General features: G+C 35.1%; 1 protein-coding gene across 3 annotated transcripts in view; it reads right to left on the bottom strand.

Moving 5' to 3' along the window:
• Positions 1-3,584: 3,584 nt before the first annotated feature.
• Positions 3,585-12,441, bottom strand: part of LOC138699736 (RAB6A-GEF complex partner protein 2) — a 32,396-nt gene continuing 23,539 nt past the window's right edge. For 2 of the 3 annotated variants that reach the window (XR_011332067.1, XR_011332068.1), the window contains exon 10: positions 3,585-3,701. The gene's annotated coding sequence lies outside the window, so the exon portion shown is untranslated. The remainder of the gene's footprint in view (positions 3,702-12,441) is intronic. The other variant, XM_069825837.1, reaches the window with a different exon arrangement.

The raw sequence follows: 12,441 nt of genomic DNA, 5'->3' as shown, positions 1-12,441 counted from the left end.
TTACAGTCAGTTATTATTAACTCACTTAGGACCTGTCACATGCATATACTGTAATAATAATAGTAATAATAATAATAATAATAATAATAATAATAATAATAATAATACTAACTTACCCAAACTCTAACCCACTTTAAATCCCGTGTACAATGCATTCTGTCCCATTGTGTGATTAGAACGACTTGGGTCTGATAAGGGTTCAAACTGAAAAGGTTTAATATTTTGATCAATTATAACCTAAGTCAACGTCTTCACTGAGCGAGTGAATGTATGCGAGGCGTGAAATATTCGTTATGAAGAGACTACAGATACGTGTTTATCTCACGTCAGCAATAAATTAGTACAAGATTTATATTATTCTATTGCACCATAGTTGTTGAATCACACGGTTTAGGCACCTGGGCTATGTTTGAGAGAACTCTAAAACATGTGCATCATCGAATTGCAGTAGTGGATAACCACGAGCTACTTCCAACACATTTCTCTGTATATCTTCTCTCCACGTGTTTTCCTTCCTGCTATATGTTTTCTACCCATCGTTTAGTGGCTTTAGGGTACTGGAGTCTGGAGCCAGTTACATCTCTTTTCACGTTGTAATTATGGCCCACTATCGCAATCACAGTTCTTGTTACTATTCCATCATATGGAAAGTGTTTTCTCTTAGGAATGTAAACCAATCTCTCGTTATGATATGATTCAAGTTTGCTGGTGTGACAAAACTGATTAGTCTGCTTTAAGTCTTTTAAAGAGCAGGGTTGCATACAACATTTTTCAGAGCATTGTAATCCATGGGTCCAGGTTAGATCCATTCCCTCTCGCAATTGTACGGGTGAATGTGTGCACATTTTTTATATGTCTTTGTTCGTGTATATTACAAACATGATTTAATACAGAAATGAATCTGTCTTCTAAGTCGTCAGAATCACCTTCACATGTAGCACATAACCACCATGAGTGATTTATGATGCTGTCTTTCCACATTTGTATTTTCTCATATATTTTTTGCGGTGGCTTTAAGGTTTTTAGATAAGCCTTTTTGCAGTGTGCCAAATGTCAAATTGATGGTCCACCATTCATATTTGGTCCTCATGAATTTCCTAATTTCTCTATTGAGGTCCAACAGAGAGAGGGTAATGTTCATTTTTTCTTTTAGGCGATCTAGAACTTTTTTGCATGCTGCTTTTTCAAGATTGCATACAATTAGGCCTTTTGCAGAACTATGAAGTCAATAAGATTATCTGAATCGAGGTCCATTACACTGTAAGTCACATATTTTGCACTGTAACCAGGTGAGTCAAATTGGTCATCACCGCGATTCACACGTTTTTATCTTTTAGGGAATTGATAAGTTGTTCATGAATGTGAAAATAACTACACCTACTGTTGGTTCTACGAATTTTGAAATTATTTTATAAAATGTTGTCTTGCCGATGAAATATAGTTGTAAAGTTTTTAAAAAATATTCAAACAATTTGTACCTTATACCTGACGAATTAGAATTTGAAGTTTCTTTTTCTATTCGAAAAGATCTGTCTAAGTCAGTTTATGGCTCACTCACATCTGATTCACCACACACATTTCTTAACGTCTCGCACCCTATCTCACACTGCACAGCTTTGTTTATATCAGATTTCTGTGAATTTTCAGCCTCCTCGAGAACTACACATAAGTCAATATTTTTAGCTATAGGTGCATCACTGCAACTTGCTATTACTTCTTCGACGATCTTTTTTCATTTATAAGCAGAGGAGCGCTTAGTATTAGAACTATCTTGGGAAGATTCTCCTTTCAAAATTAAGGACAGCATTTTTCTTCATTTTCATAGAAGTTCTATTGTCTTTCATTAAACGTCTTTTTAATAAACACGATTCTTCAAAATTAATTTCATGGAAATGATTAGAACACACAAAAGCAGTTTTCGATGGTGTAAAATCTTTTCTGTTGATTTTCTTCGCCCATGTTTTAAATATTTGCGGTGACTTTTCTTTGCTCGGAAATACATGAAATGATACCCCTTCTCCATGTTCTGCTTTTGTTCTTCTCTCTGAACACGAAAAATCACACCACCACGGCATTTTAAACTGTATTACGATACAATTTTTTCTGTTTAGTCTACTGTAGTTCAGAGTCGTTCATATAAAAGAAAATAGCCCTACATAAAACCACAACGTTGGTATGTGCTGTTTTATGATTAAATGAAAAGCAAAATATAACTTCACTCAATCACAACAAAGTCCGAAATTCTGTTCACGTGTATTACGGCGCGAGAAGATTATTTAATACAAAGCGCTGCACTCAGGATGTTCTCGGCCTATTACGCAATCACACCAGTTCAGTGGCTGTGACGTCATAAGTATTTGTGCGGAGTCAGGAACTCAAGAACCATCCCTCGCATTGACATGCAGTAAATTACATTCTACTTAGATTGAAAAACGTGTTTGATTAAATCCAACTTAATTTTATCGCGGACTGCTCCTTTAATGAAACATTCCCTGGCCGATGGATAGGGCAAGGTGGACCAACTGCTTGGCCTCCATGTTCACCAGATCTCAACCCACTGGACTTCTACTTGTGGAGGCACTTGAAGTCGCTTGTGTATTCTACAACTGTGCAAATTGAGCAACACTGTCGGACAATACGTACTATGCCAGGAATTTGGGATCAGGTCCAGATCAATGCAACGAACTGTGGCTTGTATTCAGGTAGAAGGTGAACATTTTGAACGGTTCCTGTAAACAAATGTACACAGACTGAAACATTAATCAACTAAGACCTGCACTATAGCGCACAATGATCCTCCTTGTAACCCCTATAGCGTGGCAACCAGGCATTTTCAGACCCATGTTCATATAACCTTTTTTTTCTTCTCTGCATATGAGGGAGCCATACCCGAACTTTGGTCCACTATTTTCGTTACACTCTGTATAAGAGCTAGGCCACGTGAGGATAAAGTGGACAAAGAGCTGCTGTGCCAGCACGATACCCACCAGAATTATGGAATGCTTATTAAGAGACATTTGCAGGCCATCACCTTACCAATAATTTAAGTGAAGGTTATCATAACAGATTCCAGCTTGTGACTGGGAAACATCATCAATCTCTCTACACAGCTTTACAAGAATTTATTAAAGAACAGGCTGATACTGAAACTGCTCTGTCTCAGACATTTGGTCATAATTTTTCTTTGTAAAATATAAAATACTGTAAATCTAACCGTTTATTTGTGACACATGTTCATAACAAATTTGTTTGTCTGTTCCTTTTATGGTTAAAAGAAATATAGCTTACGGGAAAATGAATTGGGAAAAGCTGTCTGGAAAAAAATGAAGTGGGAAATAAAGTTTTGGGACAACAGGCTTTGGGAAAAATGAGCCACAATGAGTAACAGCCTTGAGTGCATAACTGCTTACTTGCTGACCCTACAATATGTTACAACTATAGACTACTCACACAGTGAAGAGAGCATCCACATCCATGGCAGGAACATGGACATGCATAGAACCATGTTGTAGACTTCTGTTGTAGAAACACTGAGTTTTATATGCTGAGTAACATCTATAATAACCATGCTTATTATATTGCACCCTTACCACTTTTTCTCCTTGTAATGCTGGAACAGATTCTCGTAAGCTCGTAAAGCTGTCCTTGATGTGGTCTCTACGTTTCCTTTCTAATGCATTATGGTGTGCTCGCTTTTCAGCCTATAAAAAAAAAAGTTACAGATTTTACTTAACAAAATTAAAAGATTTAGATCTGTAAACAGTTGTCTATAGGTTATGAACGCAATGTCAACATGTTACAAAAATAGTAACAAACCGTAATTCCTAAATAGTTTATAGCTAGAGATGGGACTTCGATACTTGCAATACCTCAATACCTATGATACTCAGTAGTGTCGAAGCATGTCTAATACATCGGGATAAGTCCTCGATACATTTTTGATACTTTCAATTTCTGCATTTCAAATTATATTCAATCCTAAATCCAAGAATTTCAACACGTAGTGATCATGTTAAGATCGTCTCTCAAAAAGACAAAAATCATTGTACCTGGCACACACAGTTCTCTCAATTAGTGATTAGAAAACAGAAATATACCTGTTCTCTGTCCTATACAATGCATGTGTCGCCTCTCCCTTTTCTATTGCCAGTCGGTTCAACTAGTGAGTACTGAATAATAAAAACTGTGAATGCTACTGCATTCATCAGCTGCACGAAGCTACAAAATGCTACGCATGTGATTTACATCTGTGTGGTCGTGTTTGTAAGTGGAAAAAGAAATATTTGGAAATCTGCTTTGAAACTTAAGTAGGCCTACCAGGTATGCCACTTAATAACCATAACTGATCGATAAAAAAAAATATTTCAGCAAAAGCAACATTCCATTCTTGAATTAACAGTAGGATCAAACATCCTTGTTGTTTACAAAGAGGCGTTTCACAATTACGGTATTTGAGAGTGATCCAGAAGTTGTCACTGGCGACTAGCAAAGTACTTCAGAATTAGAAAAGAAAAAGAAAGTTGTATAAGGTCATATTGAGTACGGTATTTGTGTGGCTTTAATATTTAGTTTTTTTTTTTTTTTCGAGTTAATTTAAGAAATTTGATCAAATCTTTCAACAAAAAACAATATGAAGTGATTTATAAAGGTATGGTCAGTTGTAGATGTGTAAATCATCCAAATAATGTTTGTTACAGGTTAGCCTATTTTTTATAATTTTACTCCAAAATCACAACAAAAATACTACCTCACCTCTGACTGAGATTCTGGCTGACATGTACATACTGTATATTATTAGGCAGTAGGCTACATTTCACTTGACGATATGTGTCAGAGGAAGAACAATTAAGGTGCTCAGCACACAAATGGCTTAACCCACAAAATTTGAGTTTACTGCTTTCAACAATTCCTCATATTGTTCTCTCCAAAGTGTAAATCGGCCTAATCATCATTCCCAGTTTTTCCATGAGAATTCAGCGCAAGTTTCGCTTGTGTATAGCATTTCGTGCACTGTTACAAAGATGTAAAGTGGAAATATACCTGTAATTTTGTGGGTTGGGCCATTTGTGCACTGAGCGCCTTAATTGTTTGTATGCATCTGAAGTCTGATTAGTGTAATATGATCTATTCAACGATGTATGCAATGGCGAGGAAAAAGGAACTGGCCACCCTAACCCATTATCTCCTGACACGAAGCTATTTCGAAATGGAACTAAATTTGCACATCAATCGTTCAAATTTACCTATATTGAGAAACTAACCTAACCTAACCATCCATTGTAATTTTGAGGCTAATGTTTTTTTGTTATAATTTAAGCTTTACAGTATGTGCCTCGCTTAAGAACGTGCAAAATCAATAATTCAAATACATTACTCTACTAACACCATTTCTAATAACAAATGTAACTGCTGATTAGCGTACGAAAGTAAGTTAAATCAAGCTAAAAAAACCAATTAATAGGCCTATTAAGTTATGAACAATGTTAATATTATTCACAGTAACATGAAAAGCTGTGCTTTGTAACTTAAGAAAAGCTGCAATGACGGGGTAGATGCGTGGACACGAGTTAGCTTTGGAAATGCACTAACCAACCGAGTCCCCCCATTCGGACACTGTCCTTGTCGAGATCTATGATTTAAAGATGATGGGCTCGGGTTTGTGCTAGAAAAAATTACTCGAGTCCGCAAGTCACCTGCCTGGCCTTTTCCATATTCACTTAAAGGCCACAATATCTAATTAGGCCCACCCAAACCTTAATTTGCGATCTGGTGACATACAGTGCCTAAATATAAGTTGTGCCATGGACGGAACAAATAACACCTAATTCAATTAGTGAAAATAAATAGTACGGTATAAGATTCAGATCAATCCTTTTACAAATAGCAATGTACCGGAGTTCGGACAGGTAGGGCAAGTTAGAAAAAATCAACACTCCAGCAGTCTAGTCCACCTCACATTTTGCAAAATTTGCTTTAAGACTGGAATCAAAATTCTAAGACGAGCTGACATCACTCATGCTACAGTCAACTCTTTATTTCCCACCCTTATTCTTTCATTCCTTAATGTAAACTAATTTATGCATTAGAACGAGTATGTACGTCAAACTAGGTTAGGTAAATAAGGCAAATTAAAATTGTCGCCCTGGTATCAATCGGAGATTAAAACGACTGACATTTTTTAATTTAAAACGTTTAAATGCAGTCAAAAGTAAATCCTTATCTCCATGTAATGTAAACCGATGTCGAAATATTACAAAACAACAAACTAACAATGAATCAGTCATTCATATTGCAGTAAACTGAATTTCTCAAAAGAATTTTTACTAGCTACGTAACGTTAATTCAGCATGGAGGTGCTACAACATAAACAGGTTTAGAAATTAATGAAAACATTATTAATTACCATGTATGTACAAAAGTACGTCCTCGCTTTCTTTTCGCAGATGCTACTTAGTTTGTCATATCAGTGTCCAAAAAGAAAATATAAGAATTGAAATATCATAAAACTGATATAAACCTATATACCAAGCAATTTAAACAAAGAGAAAGCTGGGGAAAGCTGAAACTGAATTTCCATGTAATTCTTCCTACCTGCGATAAATATTGATTACTTGACTGCCGCGGCTGCCTCGAATCTGAGTCTTCATCCCCCTCCTAGAAGTGTAGGCACAAAACGCGATTATTGTATAATAAAAACAATTAACTTATCGCAACCATTACACCGGTGGTCAAATTGATGTGTGAAACTTAATTACTACAAACTTACATCGCTTTCAATATCAATATCTCTATCGTCATCGCTCATTGTTTCAGTCGACCTAGAATACCAACCAATCACCAAGATGGCGTCTATTCACCCAGGCACCCATGCGGTTTCAAACACGTGGGGTTGGTAGTATACACTCCGTCAAGAGCGGAACCGAGCGTACATTTCTGATATTGTCTCAAGTTACCCAAAATCCATGTCTCCCCCCTCCCCAAATATTACTTAATTTCTACAGGCCATAAGTGCCACAAAACTCTAAACTAAATTACATTCCCAAAGAAATTGTAATTAAATAAAGTAAGCACATGTAATACATAACACATTGGCAAGGACGAGCGAGACGAAACAATAGACTCTCTTCACGAGAATATTTTATTAATATTTATAATAGGCCTAGTACTTAGGAAGTTTTCTGCAATCTTTTTATCTCTATAATATATAATTATATGTTTATCATTTGTATTAAAGTTTTCTGTTTTACAACCTTTTTCTTTTTAAAACAAGCAAAAATTATATTCCGATGAAAATATAAATAAATTTAAAAAATCACATATGAATAAAGAACGCAAAAAGTTTTCTCATACAGTAATTTACCGGCATTTATTTAGTTTATTTATGGTTGATTATATTAACTATATACTGTAAACATACCTGCAACTACTGTCCAAAATACTGCATATCTTAATATCAACGTGACTTTACTCAACTTGGAAATGTAAAAAGTTAACTTTTAAGTTACTTTTATGGTAAATTAGTAAGTTAGTGACTTTTGCCCCTTTACCATATTTCAAATTGGAGACATTTCTCATTCGCGCTTCTAGTGTGAGGACCTGGAGATCTGGCGCCAAATTCAAATTTCTATATTGATAAAACAAGGCAGCAACTAGGGTTTCAATATTAATCTTTATAAAATCTTAATATATCAAGTCAGGAAATAGTGTGTTTTTTATACTTAATCATTATAGTAAAGCATTTGGGGGGGGGGGGGAAGGAAATCAAAATAAGTCCACAGACACAAAAAAAACTTAAGGTTTGTAAAATATTGTTAAAACCAAGCAAAGTAGCACATTGTCAGTCGTTAAACACTGGACTTAAATCGAGAGGTCCCGAGTTCAAATCCCAGGGTAAACCAATATGATCGGAATTTTTTTTAGTGGATTCCTCAGGAAAGAAAAAGAAAAAGCGAATGCCAAATTGGTTCCCATTTCGGTAAATATCACCTTTACCAGCCACAACACAACAGTGCTGACAAGAGATCGAAGACTATGACGAGGTTAGAGTGTAGAGTGGTTTAGATGAGGAGATAGCTAAGTGGCAGGAAGCCAAGGACTTTGACAAGGTTGTAACTTACCTACCCCCTCATTAAACCCACTAACTTTGTCACAGTTCTCGGCCTCCTATTACTTAGCCTACTGATACTGTTTCACAAGACATTAATCCCTACTGATTGTACAATGCGGTAAACAAACTGTTTTTCAAATGCTTTCCAACTAATTTAATTAACTGATAGTGTTATTAAGTTAAAACAGCATTATAATTTTGTTAGTTTTGTTCCGTGTTCTATCATGTTTCATATAGACTGTTATTATTATTATTATTATTATTATTATTATTATATATAGTATGTATGTATGTATTGTTTTTTTCCCTAAAGGAGAACCACTGGGGAACAATCGCCACCATAAAGTGAGAAGCTCCATCGCAACCACTCTTCAAAAGGCAAAGTGGGAGCTTTACGAAGAAGTGCACTGCTTGGTTGAGAATGGGTTAACGAGAAGAGCAGACATTATAGCCATCGATCGCCGGAATCAAAGAAGCCTCATTCTTGATTCCACTGTCCGTTTTGAGAAGGATAATCAACAAGCCAATAACGTTGATGAAAAGAAGTCTATTTACAACCCACGTATTCCTCACTTCAGTGAGAGATACAAAATGAATATTTATACATGGGAAGTGAAAGAACTTGTTTTTGGCGCTAGGGGAACTTCATTTAAGTTAACCAAAACCATTCTCCTTTCTCTTAAATTTTCTAATGAGGACATTAACAAAATTTGTCTAATGGTATTGAGAGATTCATTATCCATTTTACACAGTCACTTGTATAATACTATGTGTTTTTTTTTTTTTACTTCATTTCATTACTCTTCAATGTATTTTCATCTCATGTTTCTCCGAAATCAAATTGTACTTTATTTTTAAATTTATCATTGTTCCGTATTCTCTCTGCAATCATATTGTATTTTTCATGTAACCTCTGCTTTGTATTTTGGATCCTAGTGGTCAGCCGTAGATTTCGGCCAGATGTCCCAAATTGTGGAATTTGTGTATGTTCTTGAATTAATTAGGTATTTAATGAAAGCTGCACTGCAAACTATTAATCCAGTTTCCTCCCAATGTGAGGATCTTAACTGATTTAAGATGATTTGGAAGTACATTTCCACGATTCAGATTTCAAGGTATTCGCTTAAAAGTTCAGAATCAAAATTATATAATAAAGAAACATTTGAAGCTTAACCCAATCAGCTGCACAATGGATGATTCACCTTCAAATCTAAATATCTACCCTGACATTCAACTGAAGAATAAATATAGTCCACTTACTAATGATTTGGTTCAAGATTCTTACTTAGCTGATCAAAATGCTTCCACATCTTCAAATACTGGGCCTAATCCTCCTTCACAGTCTCGCTTAAGACTTCATAAGTATAAAGTTAGAATGCCACCTATTGTAGTTAATTTTCCAGCTGGAAATATTTTCGAACAATATAAGAAACTTCAGTCTTTTCTTGAACACCTATTACAAATCAGTTACTCAAGTGATGGCATTAAATATCACACTGGCTCAAGGCCTGATTATGACAAACTATATACAATTCTTACGAATGAGAAAATTCAATTTTACTTGCATGAGCCCAGAGATACCAAACTCCTTCAAGTTGTGATCAAAAACCTCCCTGTAAATTTAATGTCGAGTCTTCGCAACTAAAAGAAGAGCTAATACAACTAAATTATGTCACTGAAAGCGAGACAAATATCTCAGTGCAGCTGCAAGATTGAACATCTATCAGGAAACCTATTTCAGTGTAGGTGGTTTCGCTTCCCAACAATGAATACTTTAGATCAATCTATCAATTCAAAGCCATAAATAATCACATTGTCAAAGTGGAATCATTTAGACCTTCCCTTCACATTACGCAATGTCACAAATGTCAGAATTCTGGTCACATTTCTAAAAGATGCAATTTACCAACCTGCTGTATCAAATGTGGAGAAAGTCACTGATTCGCAAACTGTTCAATTAAAGTTCTCGATCACTTACCTAAATGTGTTAATTGCAATGATACACGTACAGCACGCTACAGTCAATATCCAGTTCAGCAACAACAAAGAACTATACTACTTACGAAATTAAGACATAAATCCGAAGCTAAAGTCAATCACAATTTTCCAGTATGGACCTCACGTGATTTCCCAACATTATCTAAAGTTTATAACACTGATGATGAACATTCATAGTCCTTAGAAGTACTTCTATTCAAAAGGATCTGAAATTGCTAAACTTCAACGTAAATGGCATTAAATGTCAAGAATATGAACTGCTCCAACTTTTAAATAACTATGATGTCGATTTGGCTTGTATTACTGAAAGTCTCTTAAAAGCATAAGTAAAATTCAAACTTCGTAATTACGACATTTATCGTAATGACAGAGAATTGAGATTTGGAGGTGGTACAGACTTAGATGTTAAGTTTAAAATACCACATCATGTAGCCACACTACCTAAGTTCCAAACATTTGAAGCTTCAGGTATTATCATCCATATTGGAAATTCTGAAGATCTTACAATTTCTGTTTATTGTCCACCTAGTGCTCAATTTTTAGAACATGATTTAAGCTTGCTTGTCACTTTTCATAAAGACTTCATCACTTGCGACAATCTGAATGTGAAACATCATTCTTGGAATTCTCTCATAAAATCCCCAAAAGAAGAATTCTTTTATATCACTCTATAGCTCATGGATATGCCATAATTAGCCCTAATGAACCAACTGATTTCCCTTGGAATCCAGCACATCATCTCGACATCTGCATGTTCAAGGCTAGAATTACTACAATATGTCAAGAATGTTTGACAGCTCTTGATTCCAACCATATTCCGATACTGATTACATTCAAGACCACAGTTACAATTTTCTGTCTTTTTCATTCGTTACAAGCACTAACTCGAATGAATTCACAAAGACTATACATAATTGCATTTCAGGTAGTTCAGTAATTTCTAATGTAAATTATATCGATATGGCAGTACAATTATTCACTAATACCAAGAGTACAGCCATTGATGATACCACAAAAAGTCACTGGACTTAAGAGAGATGATGATAATGATTTGGAATTCCTTTTACTAGCTAAATCTAGAGCATGGAAGAGGGGGCAGCACTTTGGAGATACTCAAGCAAAAAGGTACTTTTATAGATATTATAGAGCTATTCGAAGAAGACATCAAGCCTATATCATAAAATCATTTGAAGATAAAATCCATGAAGTGAGTTCAAGTTTTGTGGTCTCTCACAAAATGTTTATTACATAAAATTTCCAGCAATTTCTTCTTATAAAAAGGCAAGGATCCTTGTGACTTGTAACTTAAAATAAATATTATGCTCTATAAATGATTGTACATGGTTCACAGATGTGTCAATGGATGGCAGCAATCAAATATAACAATAACAATCAATGACAGTTGAAGAATGACCTTGCAGTTAGAGGAGCTGTAAATAAAATCAATTAAAAATAATACATGTTAAAATATGAATTAGGTGAATTGGGTAATTAGAACAGCAAAACACATTTATTTTCAACTTGGACAAACGTGAAACTAGGTAAAACAGTCTCACCATATAAATGGTTAAGAGGAAAAGTTAAACTTTTCTGTGTTGGGCATAATTTTGTTTCCTACACACAGATAATTTTCAGAAAATCCATATATTGTACTTCACAATGCGTACCTATTTATCAATGTGGCATTTATACAATAATGTTGGCAGGTGGTATCAATCTGCGTAACAAAAAATAATGTTATTGTTTTCTAATGCCAGGCGTTTGACAATAAAGTCATTTGACCTCTTGCACTCCAATATTTTTCGAAGATATTGTCATGGTCAGCCACTGAAGCACAGAGTTTGAATTGTTCCGAATCCATTTCTTGATTTGAATTGCATAATGGGCAGTTAGGGGACTGATATATTCCAATCTGGCCTGTTGCCAATTTAAATGCAGCTACAGACGATTTGCGTGGTAAATTGGGAATTAACTATGGATTATGATGCAGAGAGTTCCATTTTTTCCATTGAGATTGTGTTATCAAATTTTGTTTGTTGAAGTCTAAGTACCGGTATGTATATTTGATCAATCTTTTCACAGAGTAATATGTAGATTTAGTAACAGGTCTGTAAGTAGCAGTGCTGCCCTTCTTTGCTAAAGCATCCACTTCTCATTTCCCGGGATTCCACAGTGGGATGGTATCCATTGGAATACAATTCTTTTATTGAGTATTAATTGGGAGAGCATTTTAGTTGTTTCTGCTGTTTGAAATGAAAGTGTATGTCTAGAGACTATTGATAGAATAGCTGCTTTGGAATCTGATAATATAACTGGATTTTTATTTTATTGATGTG

Source organism: Periplaneta americana, chromosome 5 (assembly GCF_040183065.1).
Source record: "Periplaneta americana isolate PAMFEO1 chromosome 5, P.americana_PAMFEO1_priV1, whole genome shotgun sequence".
Lineage (NCBI taxonomy): Eukaryota > Metazoa > Arthropoda > Insecta > Blattodea > Blattidae > Periplaneta > Periplaneta americana.
This window is presented reverse-complemented; position numbering and strand designations above follow the sequence as displayed.